The sequence below is a fragment of the Rhagoletis zephyria genome, unplaced genomic scaffold (genome assembly GCF_001687245.7).
Source record: "Rhagoletis zephyria isolate East Lansing unplaced genomic scaffold, Rhagoletis_zephyria_1.1 Rzeph_scaffold_04716, whole genome shotgun sequence".
Lineage (NCBI taxonomy): Eukaryota > Metazoa > Arthropoda > Insecta > Diptera > Tephritidae > Rhagoletis > Rhagoletis zephyria.
This window is the reverse complement of record NW_016161799.1, coordinates 4,011-20,081: the sequence shown is the minus strand read 5'-3', so window position 1 is coordinate 20,081 and position 16,071 is coordinate 4,011.

The window sequence follows — 16,071 nt, the reverse complement described above, 5'->3', positions numbered from 1 at the left end:
ATTTATTCTATAAGATAACCAAAATTTTGTTATTAAGAAATTGTTATGAAATATGGCACTGTAAAAGACTGCGCCTTTATATTAAATTTAAGTAAATAAAATAAAATTGGTTTGTAAATACCTAGAGCAAGAAAACATTTTTTAGAAACTTAAGTATTTTTTTGTAGCCAGCACTGTATAAAAAGCTTTAAGCTTTGCGAATTAGCCTTTATTTTTTAAAGTGTCGCTTATTTGTGAATATGTATACAAATATGTACATACATACATATTTATTCAACCAATGTCAGTTTATTTATCCTGCTTAAGCATATTTGTTGTTGCATGGACAAGTTTTTTGCACGAGATATTGGTGTATGTGTAAGCAGGATCACGGAAATATGTAGTCGCTTTCACAGCGGCGATTACTTTGTCTACGAGAGCGCTATGACTTCATACTGGCTTAATACTTTTTAAAGCAGTTGGTTTGAATTTCTCCTAAGCTTTAGGCACTGCTCGATCGAAAGTCTTTCTATTATGATTTGTCTATGTACAGTGCGTATCACAATTATACGCCACCCACATATTGACAAGTTTTGACTATTAATATTTTTATTATCGAATTGTATTTTTTTTTTTTTTAATATATTTTATTCTTTAACAAAAACCGTATAGATCCAGGTTTCAAACTTTGTGCCATATTAAAAAAAAAAATCATCAAACTTTCATCAAAAATTCGAGCTTTTGAATTCTAAAAGATATTTGTTATACAATTTTTGAGCATGCAAAGTTTGAAGTAGCTAGGACTTATCGTTGGTTTATGGCAACTTTTTAGTTGACCGTTATATTTTAGAAATATCCATATAAATCCTTAATGCTATTAGACGAAAAATAATTTTATATACATACATATTTATGCACCACTATGTGACTTTAACTAGGGCATAGATTCTCCTGTTTTGTTATTCACTTTTTCCATGTAATTGTGTAAAAATGGGCTTTAACCGCACCCGCCGCTTCGCCCCACTTACTTAAAACAGGATCATGTGCGTGTTTCATTCAACCGTTTACAAGCATCGCATAGACACACATACATATGCATACATACAGTGGCGGTCAAAAATGGATGAATGGTGTCTCGTCTTTAATATTTACAATGTTTTTCAAGCCAAATTTTTTTTTTGATATTTTTATATAAAAATATGGTTTATGCTTTGACAAAAACTATATAAATCACACTTTTAAACTTTTTACAGAATTTAGAAAAATTCCACACATTTTTATCTAAATTTGGAGCTTTTTAACCAGAATTTTCTTAAATTTTTTGGGTATGCAGTTATACAGTATTATAAAATTTTAGTAAATTAGTTTTGAGCGGCTAAAAAATCGCATTGATTTTTAATATTTTTTTTTTGCTGACGGCTTTTTTGTTTTCTTTTCATATAAAAAGCGAAATTTTGCATTTTCTTGCGCTTATTCTTCCACAAAAAATTTATATTAATATGGAAAAAAGTGCAAAACGCCGTCAACAAAAAAAAAAAAAAAATATTAAAAATCAATGTGATTTTTTGGCCGCTCAAAACTTGCACTAATTTGAATAAAATTTTAAAATCCGGTTAACTGCCTACCTAAAAAATTCTGGTTAAAAAGCTCGAAATTTAGATAAAAATTTGTGGATTTTTTCTAAATTCTGTATAAAGTTTTAAAGTTTATTTAGAAAAAAATATCGAAAAAATTATAGCATGAAAAACATTGTAAATATTAAATACGAAACACCATCCATCCACTTTTGACCGCCACTGTATGTACATAATCTCGTTGCATGAACGAAATACGTTAAATTCGCACAGGGGCGGAGTAAGAACAAATAACGGCGCCCGAAAGCGCAAATAAACACTTCATATGAGGACTTTTGACAAAATATTTTATTTGACTTTTGACTTTAATTTTAGATCGAAAAGTAAAGACAGGTTTCATATGAAAAAAATGTCAACTACTTTTGCTTAAATAGACATATTGAAATTTAGAAAAAAGCCCGAAGCCGAGATGAGTTATTCTATCAAATTTTCATTGTTGAAAACTCATGTACAAGGAAACCTCAGAACTTTATAATCAGTGCTTCTTTTGCCTATTATCCTTTACTAAATATAATTCTATCTCTTTCAAAACTTGAATAATTTTAAATAATTTTTAATGAACCAATGTCCATATTTATTCACTTTGTTATTTTTCTAGTTCCTGCGTTAGGCAATCGTTCCCCACTTGCAATAAAGATCGCCCCTGTTCACACTGGCTTATTGTAGTTTGTATCAGTGGCCGCAAGGACGGATGCAAATGATAAGGCACACTTTGTATTACAAGTTCATTGCAAAAGCAAAAAAAAATTAACTAGTTCATCTCTACGAACTATCACTTCAAACTATTTAGTTTTTAAATTACACATGTATTTTTCAAAGTCGCCGCGATATGAGAGCATATTACGCTATGTTTATACATATGTACCATAGTACATAAATACATAGTTCCCTTGTCAATACATACATATGTATGTATGTGAATACAAGTGTAAAAGATGAACCTTGAAAAGTACATACGACTTAAGGTACTTAAGAAAAAATGGCGTTAGCACCAGGTACTCATGAAATTTGATGTGTAAACAGCTGTCTACGGTGTGTCAAAGCATTATGCAATTCAATTACACNCAAATTTGTAAACAGCTGTCTACGGTGTGTCAAAGCATTATGCAATTCAATTACACACACAAATAGGTAAGGTTAGAAATTAAACACTATCTCAATTCATTTTGTCGGGACCAGTACACGAATTTTTCTTAACCACTTCGGGAATACTTCAGGACTATTTCAGAATCATTGCGTGACTGATTTCGAACTATCTCGACTTGACCCCCCAAAGTGGTTCTAAAAAAGTCTTGAACTTGTCCCGAAAGTGTCTCGAACAAGCCTTGAAACGGTCCCGAAAGATCTCAAAATAGTCCCGAACTAGACCGAAATGGTCCTGAACCAGTCTAAAATTAGTGACGTGAACCTGTCCCCTAAGAATCTCATAAAAGTTTTGAATAGTCCCTAAATCGTCCTAAACTAGTCCCAAAGTAGAGTTCTGAACTAACGCAAACGGTCCAGAAATAGTACGGAAATATTCCTGAAATAGTCTTGAAAAGGTCCCCAAAGGGTGCTGAAGTAGTCCCGAAGGGGCCCTAACCTCATTAGAAACTAGTCCTGAAATGGATCTGCGATTGCTCTGAACTAGTCTAGCAATCCTAATTTATACACACAAAAAGCAATTAGAGAGTTTCTGCTGTGTTAACGCAAATGTTATCCATACCGAAAGGTAAGATGTTTTCACATCAAAAACCTTTATGTGTAATGCTAGAATTTTCCTTAAAGGCTTGAAATCGAAATATTAATTTTCGTTTTTTGTTGGCATTACTAGATTGCCAAATATAAATTAAAGTCTATGTACAAATGGTATGGCTTCGGTAAAAAAAACTTTTTCAAACGATCGCCCAATTCCATATGCTTATATACATATCGACCCCTTTGTCCGGAACTATCGTATGTGCAATTTTTTCGAAATTGACTTTTTGATGCAAATTTGTTCGTGATGAACTTTGAGTGTTATTTTTTTCTTTTTTTTTTGTTTTAATTAGTTTGAAAGCCATCTGAATTTTCTTGGTGATAGATTTCGGAACCCGCGGCTCGGGACTTAAAAATTTTAATTCGGGATGGACGATGTCGAGATTGAATATTTAGTCCCGTGCCTATCTCTACTCGATGTCTGTATGTATGTATGTACATTAGAGTGGTCCAAATTTTGTATGGCGGAAAAAATGTCATCGTAGAAAACGGGACCGCCCCTTAGTTTCATCGTTTTGGTATTTGTGATATCTATACAAACTTTAAATTTTCTACTGCTCCCAATACAGGGTGCTCAATGACCTTGAAATGAAAAAATTGACGAAATATTTCATTTTATCACACCGTGCGGCAGTATATTTTGCGCGCACAAAAATCAATATACTTGCGAAAATGGGGGCCAAATATAGGAAAACTGCGTTTTTAGTTGTTACCTCTAACAGCAGTTTTTTTAAAAAGGACTTTGAAATTTTAAAGATATTGAATTGAAATAAATAAACTTTTTGGTACAACTTTTGGGTACAATAGGACAAATAATTATTGAAAATGTCCTTTTGAAACCGTTGAAAATTTGCAAATATTTTTTCAAAAATAAAATATGTCAAAGACTAGGTAATACATATATAAACGACCACATCCCCGAATTTCTTCTTTCTAGCTTTATTACCTAATAAAAATAAGAATATTTAAAATGGCCTTTGGAATACCTATTCGTCTTTATAGCCCAAACATTTTTAAACCTTTTAAATTCTACCGAGTTTTCTTTTTCATTTGGTACCCATATATTTTAAAGTAACTATTTATTTGAAATGTTAAAGTGCTTTTAAAAATCCTGATGTCAGAGAGCAAAACTAAAGACGCAGACCAATACTAAGTCAGCTAAAAGTTCTTTCAAAGGTCACAAATACCGGTTTTTTGCACTTTTCTCGCAAGCAGTAAGTGTTATCATCAAACTAGGTCGGCGAAAGATTTTGACAATTGTCTTTATGAGTTGTTGAACAAAATACTATGGCTCGCCTTAATTTGAGTTTGACAAAAAAGTTTATTTTAGCATTCCGAATTAACTCTTAATTTTTCACATAGCACTATGGTTTAAATGCAAATTTTAACAAATAATTTCTTATTATTTTTTTTTAAGTAAAGTTAGTTAACAAAAGCCGTATAACTGCCATAGAAAGTTTTTTAAATCGATTTCTTAGAAAGACTTTGAGTATGCAGCTTTGCAGCCCATTGAATTTTAGTGCAATAAAGTGCAAGTTTGAAGGAGCTAAGACTTACCATAAATTTTTGGCAATTTTTTTAAATCGAAGATGTTGCTCATATTCTTTCATATAAAATAATCGTCGAACTTACTTTGTATAGAAGAAAATGCAAAATACGGTCTGCAAAAAAAATAAATAATATACAGATAAATATCCACATATGTAATTACATTGTAGTATTAACAAAGCCTAAACGTAACTTTTGATTAAAGAAACCATACAAATTATTTGTCTGTAAATTTATAAATTACCTACGAATTTACTAAGCTGCTTCTATGTAAATTGTTTACACACATTTCATACAATACGCATCTACTTTTTCTTATAGCTATGAACACGCCTATCCACTGAAATATACACATACATACCTATACTTACTTACTAGTATATATGTATGTACCAGGGATGTTGATATATTTGTGAGCATAAATATTCTGCAAGCGTTAACTTATGTGCTGAGAAAAACTAAACGCTTGCCAAAAAAGGCGGGTCCGACAACAAACAATAAAATTTGAGACCGACTAGTGCAAGTGTCAAATTTATGCGGGCATAGGCTCCCATTCGAATAATGGCCATATTTCGGAATTGCAAATAATTTTAGGTTGCACAAAATTGTTGAAAATAGCATAGCATGTGCTTATGTATGTATGTATCTCCAATAATTTTTACTTTTCTTAAACAAATTTAGAGACATTTTAATTAAATTTTTTTTTTAGCATACTCTACAAACCTCCAATTTAAATATGTATTTTTTTCAAACACATTGTCTTTTCAGCTTTTTTAGGTAAAAACATTAAAGGCCACGTTAGAGTTTACATATAACGTTCTAGTTATATACATACATATATGTTTATCAAAAATTCAAGCGATTCCTTTTGTAGAAAAGTTAATAAGCTTTCCATAAATTAAAAACGCTTCAGCTCTCTGCCAAAGCTTTGAACAATTCTTTATGTATACAAACTAATACAGCAATAAAATTTAGCGCCGCATAAAATTTATGTATGTATGCAAATTTTCTGCATTAGCATAAATATTTTTATGTAAAAAAAAAAAACAAAGCATGAACTACTCTTGTATTGCATTAACATAGACAACCCTAATAATATTTATTGTGTGTCAAAATAAATGCTAAGTCGATTCAAAAATGGCCGGTCAATTACACGAAATGAGGGTTTGCTTAATATACACCGCAATAAGGCCAAACATACCATTCATTGACCATTTGCTTTTGTTTTTGCTGCGTTTTCTTGGCAAAGCTTGCATGAGTGGAGTGGAGTGGTGGAGGGATGTTTTGCGAACGTACCCTAATCAAAGCACTGACCGTAGAAAACAAAAAGAAATATTTTTTATTCATTCATTTTTGATTTCACGCATCAGTTATTTATGACTTATGGTCGCTTTGAGTTTTGATTCGTTTCCTATTATTTTATAATAATAAATTTTCATGAGTATATACGAATGCAACTGTGTTGTACGTATATTTGTATGAAAATATATTTGCATTTATACTATAATTGTGTAAAATAAATTTATAAAAGACCAATATGATTTTCTTATTGCCTTATCCAAAGCGAATATAATTTAATGGAACTTTGCAGGTAATTTATGTAAAGTTAAAACACTTAATAAATGATGGGGTTTAAAATATTGTCTAACATGTGGAATGTCTGAAGTAACTAGATATTGTACGATATTTAATTGAAAAAGGAATAATTTCCAATAAAAAATTATCTCATTTGATTCATCTCAAAAAGTTTGCTATATTTTCTCTCCCAACAGTTGGCTGAATACCACATAGGATTATCCATCTTTTTTACTCTCCCTCTTCTTGCTTGGCGCTGTAACCAATGCGATTTTATATGAGTCCTGGTGGTACGCTCAAAAAAGATAAAGAAATGTCTGACTTCCCTATCAATCGAGCCGAAGTATTTCCTAATCAGACTCATTTGGGTGCCGGGCCGCAGTGACATTTCGGGAAACTGCATGACTGTTGACTTGGCAAGCAAAGGCACCCTGGAATGGTTATCATCGGATAGGAAGCAGTTGAGGACGCCTCTGGCCTCCTGCGATTCACTCTCGGATGGGTGGACCTTATGTAAGCTCAGCCAGCGCTGTGTTAAAACTGAACAACTCTCCGGCACGTCTTTCCCAATATACGATTTTAAAATTTTTCCGCAGAGCACATTTTTATGAGCACATGAACCTATCGTGCGGGAGTTTTGCTTTATGGGTCAAAGTAGAAAAATAAGGCGCAACCTAATGTGCATATCAAAATGTTCAATAACTTTTTGGTATGGTTCGGGCTGTATATCATTTAAAACGCGTATGACTGCGTTCTTCAGCTGCAGAATCGCTTCGGGCTTATTGGTGAAAAGTGTAGCCTTTTCACTCAGTCCCAAAGAAAAAAGTCCAATGGTGTCGAATCGCAAGATTTCGGCGGTCATTTGAGCTCGTTGGTTCGTGAGATAACGCGTCCTGGAAACTTCATTCGCAATAGGTTCATTGTTTCATGCGCTGTGTGACAAGTGGCACCGTCCAAGTCCATGTCATCTAATTCATGTTTGTGATCATGTCACGATAAGGTTCACCGTACACCGTAACAGCGCTACTGTCAGCATTTTCGAAGAAGTACGGTCCGATGATTCCTATTAACGGAACTTCATTCACTTTTCACATTTTACGTGTTATAACTACAGTATAAATACAGAAAGTAATTCTGACATATTTTATATGGAGAAAAACTCCTTTGCGTAGAAATGTTATAGATTTTTGAAAGTCGATATTTTTCGATCGGAAGGAGGTTTTCAATAAAAATACCCAATTGTTTTTTACCATTTTTGTTTTATTATAACGATTTTTTCTGGGTCCCCTCATTGCACTTTTTTGGGAATTTGGGGACCTATAAAAAATAGTGAATATTAACAAATTTTTAAATATACTATTATTATTGGAAATCTCCTAAAGAGAAACATTTTTTTTTGTTACCAAAAAATACGTGAATGGTGAAAGCTTAACATTTTGAACATTTTCCCCGTAGCCAAAGAGCATTTTTAGAAATTTTCCCTGCAACTCCCCTTTCGAAAACAAAAAATCTCGGAAACAAAAAACCGCTTTCGAAAGACACTTTACATGCAAGGTTTGACTCCTCATACAAATGCTTTCAGAAATTACTCATTTTGACAGCCCTTTCGAAACACTATATTGCAGTGACACGTCTGACACGCTCTTTACATACACTTTTTAGCAGGGACATGAACCAGTTTTGAACCGGAAAACCGCTTTTCTCTATTAATTAATTGAACCATTAACCGAACCGAAATTTTCCACAAATGTTTGTTCCGAACCGAAACCCGAACCAATAGGTTCCTTTCAACCTATTTTCAAAAGATAAATTTACCCACTTTTTTCTTTTTGTTAAATATGGTAATATATAGCATGTTTGTTTACCATGTGGCCATATCAAAAGTAATGACAACGCATCTCATTAGACAGACACTTGACACTTATCCTTGCGCGTTGTTGCACTTGACACCCGGTTCAAACACCAAAAACCGCTTTGACGAACCAATCCAAAAGTGCAAAAACGGTTCGAACCGCTGAGCCGAACCGACCAAATTTTTCATCCGGTTCACGTCCCTGCTTTTTAGAGTGTTCATAAGAAGAGGTATACTAGATATGAGGCCGTGAGGGCAGAAGTGGCCTAAGCCAAATTTTTTTTGTACTGACCTACCTACTGAAAATAGTCTCAAATAGTCTTTATTTTAAGATACAAAATTACATAGCGTACCATCAAATTAAGGAAAAAGCGACCTTTATTTATTTTAAAATTTGAAACAATTTTAAGAAATTAATTATAAAAAAAATGTGGTTTAGGCAACTTCTGCTGATGGCCTCATATTTCCTTAAAAAAATTTAATTTTTTCATTTCTACTACTACTAGATTTGTAAATATGCATGTAAAGATGGGAGGTGTCAAGCTCATTTTTTGTACCAGCATTAAATTCAAATTTCCTTAAAAGTTTTTAGATCTTCTAATGCAGAGCGATATGAATCAATTGAGAAAAAATTGAATGATTCACGGCTCGAATTGGAATAAAAATCCACAAAAAAAACGACTTAGATTTAAAAACGGCATCTCTAATGCATACATACATACATGCTTGTTTGATTTCTCATGTACATATGTACAATGTACATGTATACATACGTACATACATACTAATGTATTTACCAAACAACAATTATACACATGCGCTTAATTAAATCTTGTTTTCCATGTATTTCCTTAGAAATTTGCATTAAGTATGTATGTATGTAGTATATTGTCGCAAACATCCACTTCCTGCGCAACTTCAAGTCAGCAAGTCACCTTTCTCAGCAACTAATGAAGTAATTTTCTACACTTTTATTAAGTAATCTTCTAAACGTGGTTGAACTGACGATGACACTCCCTCGATCTCCCATGCCCCGAAACGTCCACCACGACATACCCCTCTCGTCTCTCCTCTCGCTTTTCCTCCTGCAAGGGAATATGCCGCATAATGAAAGCATTAGCCGTTATACTCATGAAATTAGCCCAGAATGTGAATAATTCATAAAGAAGAAATTGTTGCTGTTGACTTCGTTCGCTTCACGCTTGTCCTCTCGTCATTTTATCTTTGTATGTATCTCTATCATACATATATGTATGTATATGTATATGTATGCACCTGTCAACCAGCTCAAGATTTCGTTTCGACAATACGCGCTCCAACTTCCTTTGTTTATATGTGCATACATAGTGTGACCAACTGTACCTAAATGACACGTACAGTACATAAATTTGTAGCCATGTACCGTGTACCGAAGCTAACCACAAAACCACGAAAATGTACGTAAATTGAATCGAAGAAATATTGTTGTAAGTAAATTTTATCGATTGGAGCGCCCAACATACATACGAACATGCAAATTTTGACTAATAAAAACTAAAAATATTATAATGAATCAGTTGATGGAAAGTGTAAACACCTCATTAAAAAATCGTCAAAATGACGATAAAATCCCCAACACTGGCAACGCTGTCTGCTGAATACTTTATTTGTGTTTTTCTTGCGTCCGTTAAGGGTGGGTAACTCAGCAAATTTAGAGGAGTTGACTCAATGACTCCAACTCACTTTAGGGAGTCAGTGCATTCAACTAACTCATTTGAGCCTTTGTATATTAAACTCATTCGTATCGTAGACTCGTTTTGAGGCATAAGTGCGGTATAGCGGCCGTTGAGATAAAACAAAAATTAAAAGTGCGCGTATTGAACGCGTATTTTCTTTGATCAATCAGATTTGGAGCGATGAGAAATCACAACTGAAAATCGAGACTTTGCGAGATCTTTTGTTTTGTTCGGTACAACATTAAAATGACTTGTACGGAATTTTTCGAATTCGTAAAGAAGCAGCCTCAAATGCTGAAAGAAATTGCATCACATGGGAAATACGCGTTCAGGAAAACTACTCAAAATCAATGAATTGATTACATAGGCCGACACTTTTGTAATTTAGCAGCAATTGCATTATTTCAGCTTTGAATGTATGTATGTACCTAAATATTTCTCAATTCGCAAATAAATATGCTGAAGTAAAAATGTGTTTGGATATCGCCTAATAAACAGCAATAAAATCGTTTCCCAAAATTTTTCTTTAAAATTTTGTGTTGCTACAATCTTTTGTGTACGTAAATGAGTTTTTGGAAAAGTGGTCACACTATGCATACATATGTACTTACATTTAGATAAATGTATGCTTGAATAAGTGTGTATGTACAACACCCGCATGTACATACATATGTACATACATATCTAAGCAAAACAATCCTTTTCACACATAGCTCCAAGTCCTTCAGGCTATGACAGTTGGCTATTGTTGTTGTGACTTAATTTGATGCATTTTAAGAGCTTTTGGGGTAGAATGCCGCGTTGCGGCCCCCAATTCATTGCTTGTTTACTGTTGTTGTTTACACAATTTAAATTTTAAACAAAACCAACAACAGGCACAATGAAAATTACACCAGCAACAGCACAGACAAATCCTTAAGAGAGTTTAGCTGTTTTATTTTTAGTTTATAAAAATGTACAAACACCAGCATGTATGGATGTATGTATGTAGGTGTGAGTGTCGACCTTGTTTTTTTTTTCTCTTATTTTTGAGATTTTATGGATTCTACTGGCATTTTAACAAGCTAAGACATCTTAGGTGCGCTGTTAAAAATTTAAGTGAACCCTTTCGTAGCCAGCCAACAAATGTGTAGAAAAGTACTAATCTTTATTCTGGCTTATTAGATAAGCGCCCTTGACGTTAATGGTGGACTAAAAGCTTATGCTGGGTTTGAATTGTTTTTTTTTTCTAGATTTTTCTTTAATTGCGAATTGAATTAAGAATTTTCAAATGTTGTATAAGTGTTTGTGCATACATATGAATATGTGCTCTGAAAGCAATAAGTTTAGTCATCCGAAATAGATTTTGAGATAAGCGTATAGAGCAAATGGATTTGCTGTAAATCCTAATATGATGGAACCCGCTTTGTTTACTAAGAGGTAAAAGTTGCCCCTTCCGACTCTACCTTCGACCGGAGGCATTTGCCTGGCACTTTCTAAAAAAGTCAAGGCCCACTTGAGCTTTATTCTAGACGGGAAGCTATCGTGGGAGCATAATATCTAGAAGACAGGGTAGAAGGCTTGGGTGGATCTGTCTACTGCAGCGGATCGAAGTTGTTGACTAATGGATTGCACTGGAGATGATTACACTTACCACAAAGCTGAAGCGTGTGCAACCAGTTGCCCTCAACGTCGTGTGTCGTGACGTGTGCAACGTCAGCCTAACAGAGCTTCTGCTTATATAGTAGATAAGGCGGCTGTAGCAAGGGATGCAGACTGGTTTAGGTGCACCGGTTACCTAACTGATACCTGGTCTGCACACTCTAATGTTGTTGGAGGCTTCATCCCTGATAAGGCGGATCACAGGAAATTGACCACAACCGGTGGCCCACATTTTAAATTAATTTTTAATCCACCAATGCTCAACTTGCTTGATGTAGCACTCCACAAACTCTTCCGGAGTTGTAAACGGCAAAATCCCTAAGCTTCGGGACTCAGCACGCGTTTCAGCATGCAGAGAGGCAACTGATGAACGAACTCTCATACATATGCGTATGTAAAACTTTATCTCCGCTCCGTACGAACGTAACCAAAAAAATTAATCCAACTCTTCCTTAGCGCATTTCCATGTCCGCCAGTACGGCGCGCACATTTATCTTCGCCTATTTGCANCTACGAACGTAACAAAAAAAAATTTATCCAACTCTTCCTTAGCGGATTTCCATGTCCGCCAGTACGGCGCGCACATTTATCTTCGCCTATTTGCACACGTGTACATCGCGAGGGGGTTATATGTATTTAATTGACTTCCGACACGAGTTTTCACTTAATGTTGACATTGGTAAGGCACGCATATTCGCAACTACAAAAACCCAAAAATAGCAGTGATGACACAAGCCGAGAGTTCGCCGTTCGTCATTAGAACGAATTAAAATCAAAATTTGTGTACTTTTGTGGATGGACAAAGTCAGTGGTTTTGGTGGAGTGGCCACGGAGGAGTGGGAATGGCTCATAAAACCAGTGGAAAAAAGTAATATATTTACATACATACACATATACATGTGCATACCTCTATACATACACATACATATATATGTAGAATATGATACAAGAGCGCCTACTTAGCTTGTAGATGGGGCTTTAATGCAAATTAATATAATTTATAAACAGTGTCTTTTTGTACGCTTAGCTTTGTATGACTTTATTCCCGAGGAGACGCAGTGATTTTTTATATTTTTTTTTTGAATTGGTTAAGATCCCAAATCATCGGATCGTTCTCTTTGTTGTTGTAGCGGCTACAATAACCCCGACCAGAACGGTTAGTCCCTCAAACCTTGTCGTCAAGCTCAACTAACGGGAGACCTAAGAAGCGCGCAGCTTCTATAGGGTCTGTCCATAGGGACAGAGGCATTAGTTTAGTGGGTTTTAGTGGGCATGCGAAGAGATGTCTCGAGTCTTGGGATGTCTCGCCACATGCCGGGCACTCGTTTACCCTGCGCAGGTACGAGTTTAACCTGCTGCAGTAGCCAGAGCGAAGTTGGGCAATTGTGGTCCGAGCCTCCCGAGGCAGACAAAGCTCTGCTTAGTCCACGTCTAGTGGTTGTGTGCTTAAAACAGCATTCACAGGACGAGGGTCTATATAAGTAAAGACTCACTCCCTGCGAATGCCGTTCAAAGCTTGTCGGTATGCTGTCGGGTCGGGAGGTTATTTCATGTATTCTCCGAGAAGGGGAGCAGACTATCGAAGGCTACTCCGAAGATTTTGGGGTTATTCACTGTAGGAATTGGTTCGTCATCGACGTTAATACCCAGCTCAAGTCTGACATTCTTCGTCCAGCTGGTAAAAAGGGTTACCAAGGAATTTGTAGGGGAGAGGGTTGGGCTTCTTGCAGTGAAGACGAGAGAAAATCAGAGAGCACAAGTCATCAATTCCATTGCCAGATGCCATTATCGAGCAGTCGTCTGTACAAATGAAATAGCATCAGGGAAAGGATACCGCCCTGTGTAACCCCCTGTTTAATTCTTCTCGGTTTGCTGGTTTTATCTCGAAAAGTGACAGACGAATATCGACCACTCAGATAATTCTCCGACCGCCGTTTGAGTCCCTGTGGGAGAGTGGAGGCCTCAATGTCTTCTAGTAGCGTGGAGTGACTGACGATGTCAAACGCCTTTGACAGATCTATTCTCTCAAAAGGGGGCTGTTTCGGTTTAGGTCACGTCTTATCTGATTGTTTATGGCATTAAGTGCTGTTTTTGTGCTGTGCACCTTACGGAACTCAGCTAATGCCTCGCTGGGGTCAGGTGATTCGTGTAGTGCGGGAGTAGCAAGACCTCATGTGTCTTTGCTACCGGGGAAAGGAGAGTATGAGGAGAGGAATAACTTCCTCAACTGAATTATCCATTGAGGCTAAATATGACCCGCTCGGAGTCGAGTGCCAAAGTTTTTATTACAGATTTGCAACGTCGAGACTTCCTGGTTTTACTAGGCGCACATTTTTTGCAGCACTGAAGCGTGTTGGGGTCTACGGATTATGCATATGTCTTTAACAATGGAAGTATAACTTTTGTCTGTTACTGCACGATCGATTTTTCTTTTTGAGGATCAGCCTCAGTCTGTCATCGTGGCCTATCTTTGGAACTACTAATCTTAGGATATTTTCGCGCACAACTGCAAAATGGTAACGGGAGTGAGTGCCGGAATATTCCTACAGGAACTGGACGTCAAGCTAGCAGTGCAGCATATTTTTTGAAGAGGTTTTCCCTACGAGGATATAAACAGAGAAACGAGAATCAACTCAAAGGACAACTTATACGTAGACAGTCAGGAGGCGGCAATTAAGGCAGGTACCTCATATAGTATTTCATCTAAAAACGTGCTTCCCAGCCGGGAAGCCATTGACAAACTGGCCGCAAACAGAAGGCTGCATATCTATTGGTTGCCTGGCTACAAAGAAATAGAGAATAATGAAATAGCAGATGAGACTGTCAAGAGCGCTACCAGTCTGACTATCAATAGACATTCAAAGACAACTCCAACACATGTACAATGAAATAGACGACAGTATGATATGCAGTTCGAGGCTAGATGGAATTAGTTAACTACCTGAAAAACTGCAAAAGTGAAGTGCAGCCAGGCAAGCTCAGTCAGCTATAACTACTAGCCAGCGAGGGCGTAATTGGCGCAATGAGAACAACACCAACTGCGGCTCTCGAGATAGCTGCATCTGGTATACTGAGTGTTCCAAGATTGACCACGGCGTCGGAAGAGGAGTTTACGGCATACAACTCAGAATACTCCCTTTCACCAGCATGGAGTAAGGTAACTCTGTCTTTCGGGCCGAGGTGGGCGCCAATGCACTAAAACTGAGGCAGTATGTAACAAGTAGGGAAACCAACAAAAACACATCTACATACACTCGACCGCAGAGCGGCGTTCTCCGCTCTTAAAGTGTTTAAGGTCTCCTAGAAGCTGGGGCGGGTTTGCCTTTAGCTGTATCGCCTTCAGGAACCGGGTATACCTCATATGGGTACCAGGACACATTGGAGTCACGGGCACTAAAGTGGCAGATATTCTCGTCAGAAAAGGGGCTGCACAGAGATTCGTATGCCCAGGACCTTTTACTGGTCTGTCATGGAGCTCCGTTAGGTCAAATTAATATATCTGCTCCCACTGTACCTCAGTATTCGGCTTCCGGATCATTTAAGGACAGCCTATACCATTTGTGCTACCAAATCTCTACTATTTTTGAAATGGTACCTCTTCGAGGATGGCAATCGAGAAAAGGGAACCTCTGAAAGTGCTAGCCGCCAAACTTGCCACGAATGTAACACGGGTTAGGAACTGGAAGTCACAGACAGTGGTTATTGAGGATTTACTGCAAAGGGATGGGTTAATCCAAAAACAAATTATGTCTTTGCTGCAGGAATGAAGAAGAGGCGCAACGCCTCAGGCCGAGGTTACGCAATAAGCGGCTCAAAATTAACACATATAATATACTAGTGAAGTGGTCACGCAATGAGCGGCCTGTGATTGACATTTCTGAATGGTTGGGCGGCGTCGCTTACGAATAAAAGCCGCTCATTGCGTGGCCTCGGCCTAAGCCGACAACTCATTGAAGGCAAACCGGAAGGCATCTGTATGAACAAAAGCACAACATTCAAATCTATATTAAGCAACTTTTGGCGCCTCCAGTGAACATAACGAGGGCTTATATTCAATACCCTCTATCTGCAAAAACTCAATTTTTCAGGAGAGCAAAAAAACTGTTTTGGCAGCTGTTTTTAAAAGTGTTAATAATTTTAAGTACACACGCATGTCTTAAATATTCACGCAATATACTAAAACTAGTTTTTTACTTTTATATCATTTAATTTTAGTTTAAAGATCAGATAGAGGTTATTGCAATTCGAATTATAACTATTTATATAGAAAAATTTGCTGATAGAGGGTTTTGCAGAATAATGAAAATGTCAGTTCTTTAGACGTAAATACTATGTTAAACTAAGATTTTAATGCAGAAATCATAGGTGTGAAAATTCGTTCCCTTCTATT